Here is a 12,500-nt window from a genome sequence, read left to right on the forward strand (position 1 = left end):
GAGAATATACTGCCAGCATTGTCCAAACGACCTGAACATTACTTTCAGGTTCATCCAGGCCTGAGACCACTGGCCATACATCCCCTGCCCAATTCAGGATCACACCATATATGTACACTGCGACATAATTTCTTTTCTTCAAAAGATCCTGCCCTGTTTAACATTGTCCCAAAACTGATCAAAGGAAAAGGATCCCATCACCTTTAAACGGAGTCTGGACAGATTTCTTCAAGAAATACCAAACAAGCCACCCAAACCTGGATACAACTCACTCAACAAGAACTCACTACTTGAATGGACCATAAACAAAACTTGACTTACAAAGGATTTAGATAATTCTATCAGGTGGATCTATTAAGTTAGACATGGCCTCTCTTTCATTCTTTTGTTGTCTTACCATTTCTATCAACATATATATATGAGAAATAGTTGAGATTCAGTTGAATTAGGCACTTACCTTGAAGCACCGATATTTTCCGTAAGGTGAATAAAATCAAAATAAGCAATATGATATCAGGTAGTGATGCAGTGCGACCGTTTCAAGCGGCTCCATTTAATTGAACAATGCAATCACTTTAATGCAATCATATCAATTTAAATGTAGCCATCTTCAGCTGTACAAATAAATAAATAGAATTTTAACAATTAGAACACATTAATATAATCTTTCTCAAATATTTTAACACGATGGGAGAAATTAATGTTGTCGCTATTGTAGCTAAGAATAGACTACAACTTTTAAGAATCGCATGGAGTATAGTGGGTTCATAGGGTTGTAAGAGATTGTAATTCACTTCTAATTCATTTATCTCTTTATCAACTACTAAAACTAATACTAGAACTGTGTATATTTTGAATAAAGGACAAGAGTGTCTTGACAGCTCATAGCTATGTATGGTCATAAATATTATCATGTATCCCTTTTCCCCAGGGAGGAAATAAAATATTATGAGTAGTCAGTTGGATATAAATAACTGTCTATAAAAAGAGGCTGGGTAGGAGCAGACTTTAAATCTTGATGTCAATTAAAGGGGCAAGACGCCAAGAAACCTAAGATGTTAATACAGAGGAAATTTTATTTAGGGGCACTATCAGTGATTATTTATAAACAATATTGTTATGCTGTATAAAAATAAAATTTAAGAATTTCAAAAGTGATATCATAACCAGACAATATAAATGGTGTGTATATATCAATTATAAACATTAAAAAGGAAGATTACATAGAATCAGTTTAATATTCATTCATGTCTTAATTACTTCTTTGGTAGTTTCCATTTAAAATATTTGAGAAAATTATATTGATGTGTCCTACTTGTTAAAATTCAATTTCTTTGTACCGCTGAAGATGGCACTACATTTAAATTGATGTAATGATTGCATTGTTCAATTAGATGGAGCCGATGCAACGGTCATTCTGCATCACTGCTTGATATCCTGTTGCTTATTTTGATTATATATATATGCAAATATATATATTAAGTATGTATAAACACACAGCCACTATGTGTAAACATGTGTGCGTGCGTGTGTGTGTGTGTATACAGAGTCTCAATATGTGTATGCATACAGTGTTCGGCGAAAGCCAGATGGCCGAAACGTCGGAGTTACTGTCACTCTTCTTGTTGTAATCTTGATATCCATATACTCTTCGAAAAGGGTTTTAGTAATTCTTCAGATTAATTTGAAATTGTCAGTATTATAACAGAAAAAGAAACATTAATATATGTGTGTGTGTGTGTGTGCATCAGTATGTGTATGTGTGTGTGTGCGTCTATGTGTGTGAATGTGTCTGTGTTTGTGTGTCTGTCTCTTTGTGTGTGTTTGTGTTTCTCTCTGTGTGTTTGTATGTCTGTGTGTATGTGTCTGTGTGTGTGTGTGTCTGTGTTTATGTATGTCTGTTTGGCGGTGTGTCTCTAAGTGGGTCTCCGTGTCAAGGTGTAAATGTATATGCTTGTTGATATATGTGTGTGCGTGTGTGTGTGTGTGTGTGTGTGTGTGTGTGGTGTGTGTGTGTGTGTGTGTAAGGCGATGAACTGGTAGAATCGTTAGCACGCCGTGCAAAATGCTTTCGCCCGTCGCTACGTTCTGGGTTCAAATTCCGCCGACTTCGATTGTGCATTTTATTCTTTAGACGTCTATAAAATAAGCACCACTTGAACACTGAGATTGATGAAAGCTCCTCCTCCGAAGCTGCTGGTCTTGTTCTAAAATGTGTAACTTATATATATGCTTCTTTCTTTTATTTGTTTCAGTCATGCTGGGTTCTCGCCATGCTGGGTTCTCGCCTTTTGTCGAACGAATCGACCCCAGTACTTATTCTTTGTAAGCCGAGTACTTATTATATTGGTCTCTTCTGCCAAAGCGTGGACGTTATCACAACAGCATTTCAAATGTTAGCGAGTGAAGGGGAAAATAGACGAAAGCTGGGCGAAAACATAAGGGCAGAAAAGGGAGATAAAAACACGCTACAAGGAACACTAGCAGCTGATTTGCTCATCAGTTGGTCTCTGAGACATCTTTGTGGTTTTACGCTTTTCAAACCAAGGCCACTGTTATGAACGGGAGCGCCAAACATAGAGCTACAGAAAAAGGCTTGTATGTATGTGTGTCCGTGCATGTGTGTGCTATGAATAAAGGATTATATATTGTGGTTAATAACAGTTTCTTGCAATAACACATACCAATTACACGGATCCTATGTTTATTTATTCAACCTCGCTTTCATACAGGTTTCGCTTCTATCAAGATTCATAACTCACAGGTATTACAAAGAAATCGCTTCCCTTTAATCGCACAATGAACTGATACGTTCATAAGAATTAAAAGAATGAAAAATAATTCTGTTCTATGCATGTCTCATCAATAAACATTGTTCATGGAGATAAAGTATTCCGTTAGGATGAAACTAAAACAATGACAGCAAGAACAATTAATCTGCCATGATATCAAGTACCATCTTAGCCCAAAAGCCATGGGCTATTCACAATCAAAACAATTGAAAACCCACTAAGATCTATTAGTTCTGTAATCAGAATCAGATGTATTTCTTTCTTGTCATTAACAATGTTACTGCATCATTCACTCATCCCTCCGATTTTATTTCCTTCCGGTAACAGGAAAGGAGAATTAGTTCTATTTTATTTTCATTGGTTGAGGCAATTACTGTTCGATGCAAAGCATACGAAATAAATTATAATTGAGCTAAAATTAAGTATTCTGTATTGTATGCATATAAAGAGCGATGTCCATCATCTTCAGTGTTTTGATACGCGTGCGCGTCTGCACGAATATAAGTGTATTTTTGCCTGTGTGAGAGTATGTATTTATATGTTCATTAATTATACAATACTTTAGATATAAACAACTAGGAAATTGAAACAATTAGGTATATCTGTATGTATACACTGATAAACACATACACTCACACATATACATATATATATATATATATATATATATATATATATAAAATATTATTAGAGACAAAACCACTATTTTGCAAAACAAACAAGGAAAGACTTAATCAATACATAAAATTTTAATAAATAGTCAAAAAAACCGCCACTACAATTGTTTCTTGTCTTGATCGACAATCTTCAGGTGGACTTCCAATCTAAAATATCAATATTTTAAAATATAAAAATAATAATTTTAAAATAATTAAAGTATGAATGAAAAAATATAAATATATAATCCATATATAACCTATATATAATCCATACATAATCAATATATAAACAATATATAAACTAAAATAAACCTATCAACAATTAAATATAAAATATAAAATATAAAATATAAAATATAAAATATAAAACAAAACAAAAAAATAATAATAATATAATAATAAACTATATATACACCCATACACATATACCTAATTATATATAACCATATCTAACTACATACACTAAATCACACCCCTATATATATATCCCTATACATACACATAAAAACGTCTAGGCAACTATAAATAAATAAAATAGCTAAATACCTCAACACAATACTTATTCATACTCCCACACACACCACATACAACCCACATTCACACTCTAGAAAACGGACATCACTTAAAATTATGAACGGAGAAATGGAATAAATGGAATTAAAAATTATATTCACTTGGTAAAACGAACACTACTTAAAAATTATGAATGAAACAATGCAATAAAACAACAGACATCGCAAATAGACACAAATTACTACGAATTCCTTAACAAACCTACCATGATAAACCAAAACTCATAAAAACATATAATGATAAAATCTCCCTTTACTAAACTCTATAACATACCTATATAGCAATCCCCCTAACCTAAACATTCACACACAAATACACACACGTAAACCACACACCCACGACATATACAAATACCCACACCACTTACACATACCTATACATACATATAAACCTCAACATATACTCCAAAAACCCACTCAACCCCACACAGACAAATAAACACAAAAATTATGAATGGATTCTTTTATAAAACTACCATGATAAGCTAAAACTCACAAAACATAAATGATAAAACCTCCCTTTACTAAACACTATAACATACTTATATAGCAATCCCTTTAACCTATACATTCACACACAAATACACACACGTAAACCACACACCCATAACAAATACAAACACCCACCCCACTCACACACACCCACAAGTACATATAAGCCTCAACATATACACCAAACAAAATTACTTTACCAAGGAACTTAACATATGTATAAAAAGTATAACCGCTCTGGAAACGAACATCTTTTAAAATAATGAATGGAGAAATGGAATAAATGGAATTAAAAATAATATTCACGTGGCAAAACGAACACCACTCAAAAATTATGAATGAAACAATGTAATAAAACAACCAACATCGAAAATAGACAAATTACCACGAATTCCCTAAAAAATACCATGATAAACCAAAACTCTTAAAAACATATAACGATAAAATCTCCCTTTGCTAAACTCTATAACAAACCTATATAGCAATCCCCCTAACCTAAACATTCACACACAAAAAACACACACGTAAACCACAGACCCACGACTTATACACATACCTATACTAACTTATAAACCTCAATATACACCAAAAACCCACTCCCTCCCCACACAGACAAATTAACACATACATCCCAAAACCTAAATAACAAACCCATATACACATTCACACACAAACACACACGCAAAACACACACACACAACAGATACATATACTCCCTCACATATACGCATATACATATTCACTAAACTAGATATATACAACAATATTTACACACCCACACTCATACAGATAAATAAATTATACAACTAAAAACTCACACACAATCTCATATACATAAACACTCCAATAAAAAACAACATTAAATACATCGTAATTAACCAGAATATCAAAAATAACAATATGACATAAGGAGAAATAAAATACATACTTACAAGTCAGTTTCAAATTATGAAGTGAAATTAAATTCTTACATAAGTTATATTTCTATGGTAACGTAATTTTGGTTTGGTTTTTTTAACGGCTAAGAATTTAATTTCACTTCATAATTTGAAACTGACTTGTAAGTATGTATTTTATTTCTCCTTATGTCATATTGTTATTTTTGATATTCTGGTTAATTACGATGTATTTAATGTTGTTTTTTTGACTATTTATTAAAATTTTATGTATTGATTAAGTTCTTTCCTTGTTTGTCTTGCAAAATAGTGGTTTTGTCTCTAATAATATTTTATATTTTACTATAAAATTGGATTTAATCCTAAATCTGATTTTTTCCCTGTAAATTTGGATTTATTCCCTAATATTTATTATTATATATATATATATTATATATATATATATATATATATATAATATATACATGCACATATACATATATATATATACATGTACATATATACATATACACATATATATGCATGTTTGAGATATATATATATAATATATATATATATATATATATATATATATATATATATATAAAATATTATTAGAGACAAAACCACTATTTTGCAAAACAAACAAGGAAAGACTTAATCAATACATAAAATTTTAATAAATAGTCAAAAAAACCGCCACTACAATTGTTTCTTGTCTTGATCGACAATCTTCAGGTGGACTTCCAATCTAAAATATCAATATTTTAAAATATAAAAATAATAATTTTAAAATAATTAAAGTATGAATGAAAAAATATAAATATATAATCCATATATAACCTATATATAATCCATACATAATCAATATATAAACAATATATAAACTAAAATAAACCTATCAACAATTAAATATAAAATATAAAATATAAAATATAAAATATAAAATATAAAATAAAACAAAACAAAAAAATAATAATATAATAATAAACTATATATACACCCATACACATATACCTAATTATATATAACCATATCTAACTACATACACTAAATCACACCCCTATATATATATCCCTATACATACACATAAAAACGTCTAGGCAACTATAAATAAATAAAATAGCTAAATACCTCAACACAATACTTATTCATACTCCCACACACACACACATACAACCCACATTCACACTCTAGAAAACGGACATCACTTAAAATTATGAACGGAGAAATGGAATAAATGGAATTAAAAATTATATTCACTTGGTAAAACGAACACTACTTAAAAATTATGAATGAAACAATGCAATAAAACAACAGACATCGCAAATAGACACAAATTACTACGAATTCCTTAACAAACCTACCATGATAAACCAAAACTCATAAAAACATATAATGATAAAATCTCCCTTTACTAAACTCTATAACATACCTATATAGCAATCCCCCTAACCTAAACATTCACACACAAATACACACACGTAAACCACACACCCACGACATATACAAATACCCACACCACTTACACATACCTATACATACATATAAACCTCAACATATACTCCAAAAACCCACTCAACCCCACACAGACAAATAAACACAAAAATTATGAATGGATTCTTTTATAAAACTACCATGATAAGCTAAAACTCACAAAACATAAATGATAAAACTCCCTTTACTAAACACTATAACATACTTATATAGCAATCCCTTTAACCTATACATTCACACACAAATACACACACGTAAACCACACACCCATAACAAATACAAACACCCACCCCACTCACACACACCCACAAGTACATATAAGCCTCAACATATACACCAAACAAAATTACTTTACCAAGGAACTTAACATATGTATAAAAAGTATAACCGCTCTGGAAACGAACATCTTTTAAAATAATGAATGGAGAAATGGAATAAATGGAATTAAAAATAATATTCACGTGGCAAAACGAACACCACTCAAAAATTATGAATGAAACAATGTAATAAAACAACCAACATCGAAAATAGACAAATTACCACGAATTCCCTAAAAAAACCATGATAAACCAAAACTCTTAAAAACATATAACGATAAAATCTCCCTTTGCTAAACTCTATAACAAACCTATATAGCAATCCCCCTAACCTAAACATTCACACACAAAAAACACACACGTAAACCACAGACCCACGACTTATACACATACCTATACTAACTTATAAACCTCAATATACACCAAAAACCCACTCCCTCCCCACACAGACAAATTAACACATACATCCCAAAACCTAAATAACAAACCCATATACACATTCACACACAAACACACACGCAAAACACACACACACAACAGATACATATACTCCCTCACATATACGCATATACATATTCACTAAACTAGATATATACAACAATATTTACACACCCACACTCATACAGATAAATAAATTATACAACTAAAAACTCACACACAATCTCATATACATAAACACTCCAATAAAAAACAACATTAAATACATCGTAATTAAGCAGAATATCAAAAATAACAATATGACATAAGGAGAAATAAAATACATACTTACAAGTCAGTTTCAAATTATGAAGTGAAATTAAATTCTTACATAAGTTATATTTCTATGGTAACGTAATTTTGGTTTGGTTTTTTTAACGGCTAAGAATTTAATTTCACTTCATAATTTGAAACTGACTTGTAAGTATGTATTTTATTTCTCCTTATGTCATATTGTTATTTTTGATATTCTGGTTAATTACGATGTATTTAATGTTGTTTTTTTGACTATTTATTAAAATTTTATGTATTGATTAAGTCTTTCCTTGTTTGTCTTGCAAAATAGTGGTTTTGTCTCTAATAATATTTTATATTTTACTATAAAATTGGATTTATCCTAAATCTGATTTTTTCCCTGTAAATTTGGATTTATTCCCTAATATTTATTATTATTATTATTATATATATATATATATATATATAATATATACATGCACATATACATATATATATATACATGTACATATATACATATACACATATATATGCATGTTTGAGATATATATATATATATATATATATATGTATGTATGTATGTATACATACCAGTTCAATTCCACTTCCATAATATCTTAGCGTAATTAAATTCAATATGTCCGTCAAAGTTTGCAAAAGTTAATATATATATATATGTGTGTGTGTGTGTGTGTGTGTGTGTGTGTGTGTGTGTGTGTGTGTGTGTGTGTGTGTGTGTGTGTGTGTTTGTGTGTGTGTGTGTTTAGAGGATGTGTTGTAGGTGAACGAATAGAGGTGTATAGTATGTATTCCCAGAAGCCGAATACATTCAGCGAAATTCAATTATATTTCTTCACCGGAAAACATCTTTCCTATCGGCGAATTTCTGATTTGCTCTTGGATTATTCTAACATGTCGCCAGGTAGCAACTCCGACAAATAGCCAACGGGTATTTCATGGTCAAAAATGGCGAGGAATTTCTTCGTACATTTAGTTCTGATTGAGAATAAACGTTGTTTCTTTCCTGCCTATTAGAATTCTATTGAATCAGATATTCACTCCCATCTTCTTTTCCTTCCGGTAAGACGGCAACCGAGTTGCTTCCCTTCTTTTTCTAAGTTGGAGAGATTATTTATTGTTATAATTAGAATTTTAATGTATATATTGAATTTGCTTCTAGCTTATTGAACTTGTAAGGCCCATTTTCAAACAGAAGATGTACTCAACTATTAGAATTCAACATATGTATGTGGAGTTAGAGTGATCTTAATGCGGTATGTATTTATACATTATGCTCCGAAAGCGTAAGAAGCATACGATTACTTAGAAAATTAGCACTCAAATTTCTTACCCTAATAATACAAATTTCATGCAATTATAATACTAATTTCATTCAAGTCAGAGACAAATCTCAACGAGTCAACTCATATTTTCATTCTATAAATATTAAACTAATACTAATACATGTTCTGTGAAGGCGTATGACTCGGATATTAGAGCGTAAACCTTACGATCGTGAGGTTGTGAGTTTGAATCCCGGACCGGGCTGCGTCTTGTGTTCTTGAGCAAGACTCTTTATTTCACGTTGCTCCAGTTCACTCAGCTGTAGAATTGCGACGTCACGGGTGCCAAGCTGTATCAGCCGTTGCCTTTCCCTTGTATAACACTGGTGGCATGGAGAGGGGAGGCCAGTATGCATGGGCGACTGCTGGACTTCCATAAACAACCTTGCCGGACTTGTACCAAGGAGGGTAACTTTCTAAGTGCAATCCCATGGTCAGTCATGACCGAAAGGGGTCTCAGAACTAATACATGTTCTAATACTAAATCAAAATATGAAAGCATCTCTACATTCCCCCTTGCTTTTATTCATTCCTGCAAATAATGTCTTTAACCACCGCAAGAAGTCGCTGTGAACGTCGACAAATGAATATGTCTGTATTTAGTTCTTCGTTTGTCAGACGACAATCTATGGAGATATATCATTTGGAGGTATCGGATGAAAATAAATGTAGGATAACTGCTGCGTATGTACATTTTACAGACGCAAGTAAACAATGTGCTCTGAACTGTTAATAATATGATTAAGAAAAAATAAGACTTTTGTTTTAAAGTCTTAAGTTTTCGACATTGGCCTCAAATTTGAACTGATGGACATGCCTTTGAGAAGCATTGCCTCTGATGTCTGGTCTCTGAATCATTCAAATCCTAAACGTTAAGCTAAATAGCATTTGTTTGTGAGAATGATACTCCTAGAAACTTAAAGCATTGTATGTTGGACCATAAGATACTATTTTAAAATAAATCTTCAGCAGTGATTCCTTAGCTGCATACTGACATATGTTCGGGTTCCTGGGGATGTGTTGGTTCCACAAAATAGATTTCTAACTTGAGGAATTTTACGAACTTTTATTCTCTGCCACTGGACTGTATATGCCAAGATGCAACGAAAAATTGTGTCCAGCGAATATCATTTAGCTAATTAATATAAGAATCTGTGAAATCTTTCAGAAAGTAGGGCTACTCGACTATTTCCTTGACTGAACGTATGTAGTAGAGAGTTATTAGTGAAATCATTTATCGTTGACGATATAAAACGTATCTATAACCACTTGGAGAATGGAACATTAATGATTAATGCATATTTGTCAAGTAAAATGACTCCATAAGTTTCATACACATATTGCACTATAACTAAGGATAGTTGTCCAGGATGTACATTTTTAAACAAAAGTGCACAATTTGTTAGCGACTTGATATAGCTCAGACTAGAATCCAGGTCACAAAACAGATAGATAAGCTCTACAGACTTTGCTTCCCATTGCAGTTTGAGAGCCGGTTTTGATTCAACGCGGACATATTTGACATCAAACATTTTAATGTTTGCTTCTCTTATTTTAATATTACTCTCATTCTTTCCCTTGCTACTCCCCTCTTCCTTTTTCGTTCGCCCCCTTCCTCTCTCTCTCTCTCTCTCTCTCTCTCTCGCGCACGTGTATGCTTTATATGTGTGTGAACATATTTGTCGATGTGTATGACGAGGCGAGAGGGAAATGTGTATTTCCCTCTTGTTCAGTTGATAAATTGTAATGTCTCTCTTTCTCACACTTTCTATCTGTGTATGTATATTTTTGCGCACACATATGCGTGTATGTGTCTGGGTGCACGAGCGATAGTGTGTGTTTGTGATCCCCTTCAGTGCCAAAAGAAACTGAATGCCCAGTCAGCCGTGCCAAATTGTCATCATCCAAACAACTGCACAAAATCGTCTCAGTCTAACAATAATCTGCTTATAGTACCAAAGAAAATCTTCACGAATAACTGAAATATCTTCAAGTAAAGAGAAAATATCTATTCAGAGATTTTCGTTTCGGCGATGTTTACAATAACATCGACGAAGTCCAATGAAGTCTAAGAAAAAATGTCGAGTATTACCTTTGACTGCTGTTTTCTTGTTTTTCGGTTATTTTCAGCACATCAATTCATCCAATATGAAACCATGAAATTACGCCAAGATTATGTTTAATAGTAATTTCTATCCATCTGTTTGAAACTTCTTTAGGATTACCGACAGCATTTTGGAAATGTTCGTTCACTTGTTCTTTTACTTCCGGCCTACTTATATTTTCCATGGTACTAATTTCATGGGCAATCTGTCATGCGGAAGAAGATTGTTTTTCTGCAGCATGTGCGATCTGATATAATATATTTTCAGTAAATTCGTTCTGTTTTGTTCTATAAATGAAACTTCTTGCTAAGCTTCTTTCCTTTTTTCTTCCTTTCGTTTCTTTTTTTTTATTTAATGGTATTTGTTGTAGAAGGCTTGATTGACATTCTTCTCATTAAATAGGTAGACATTTCTGACTATTGCATTTCTCAATAATTACTTCAGACACTTATGGGACTGGACGTTTGGTTTAAATCCTCATGTGAGGCGACAAAATTGTTCTAAGTTGCGATTGGAGATTTGGTATCAGTTTCTACTTATTGGAATGATTCGAAAATCTTCCTAGCCGACATAACCAAGTTTCATTGTTGCTATATGGAAAAATTTAAGACTACTTTGTTGGTGAGTAAACTCATATGCTTCGTTATTTGCGATTTTTATATTATAAAGACGCAATAAAGTTGGACCTTGACACAGTTGTAAAACATATGTGCCTATACTTTGAGTCACTTCTTTTAGAAATTAGCATTCTGGTATAACAGTTACTAAATATGACGAAATGTGCCAACCATTTCGATTGGTTGAATGGGGGAAAGCAAAGTTGTGGCTGTTATCGACGCCTATAGGCGATGTTTTGTCCTCGATATTAACAAAAACATGATGCTTGTGGATTTTTTGAAATAATATTTCCCTGGGTGAAAGAAAGAAAAGAACCACCACAATTATGCAAAAGGTAAATAAAGACTAAATGTAACATTTTAGCATTCCGATTATTCTACCAAACAAAATACTTTTTCAAACAATTTTTAACTACTCATGCATTATTTTGCAGCATAAAAATGTTGATTGTATGTTTTATAACGAGCAAAACGCACCCCGTCCAATGGACGGTGCTGAGTTGTCGAACATTTAAACTAA

General features: G+C 32.1%; 1 long non-coding RNA gene across 1 annotated transcript in view; it reads right to left on the minus strand.

The window, feature by feature from the left end:
* Positions 1–12,500, minus strand: part of LOC118764411 — a 20,312-nt gene that overhangs the window by 3,589 nt on the left and 4,223 nt on the right. The window contains exon 2 of the long non-coding RNA XR_005000225.1: positions 10,445–10,450. This is a non-coding gene — a long non-coding RNA (uncharacterized LOC118764411). The remainder of the gene's footprint in view (positions 1–10,444; positions 10,451–12,500) is intronic.

The sequence above is a fragment of the Octopus sinensis genome, linkage group LG8 (genome assembly GCF_006345805.1).
Source record: "Octopus sinensis linkage group LG8, ASM634580v1, whole genome shotgun sequence".
In the NCBI taxonomy this organism is placed as follows: domain Eukaryota; kingdom Metazoa; phylum Mollusca; class Cephalopoda; order Octopoda; family Octopodidae; genus Octopus; species Octopus sinensis.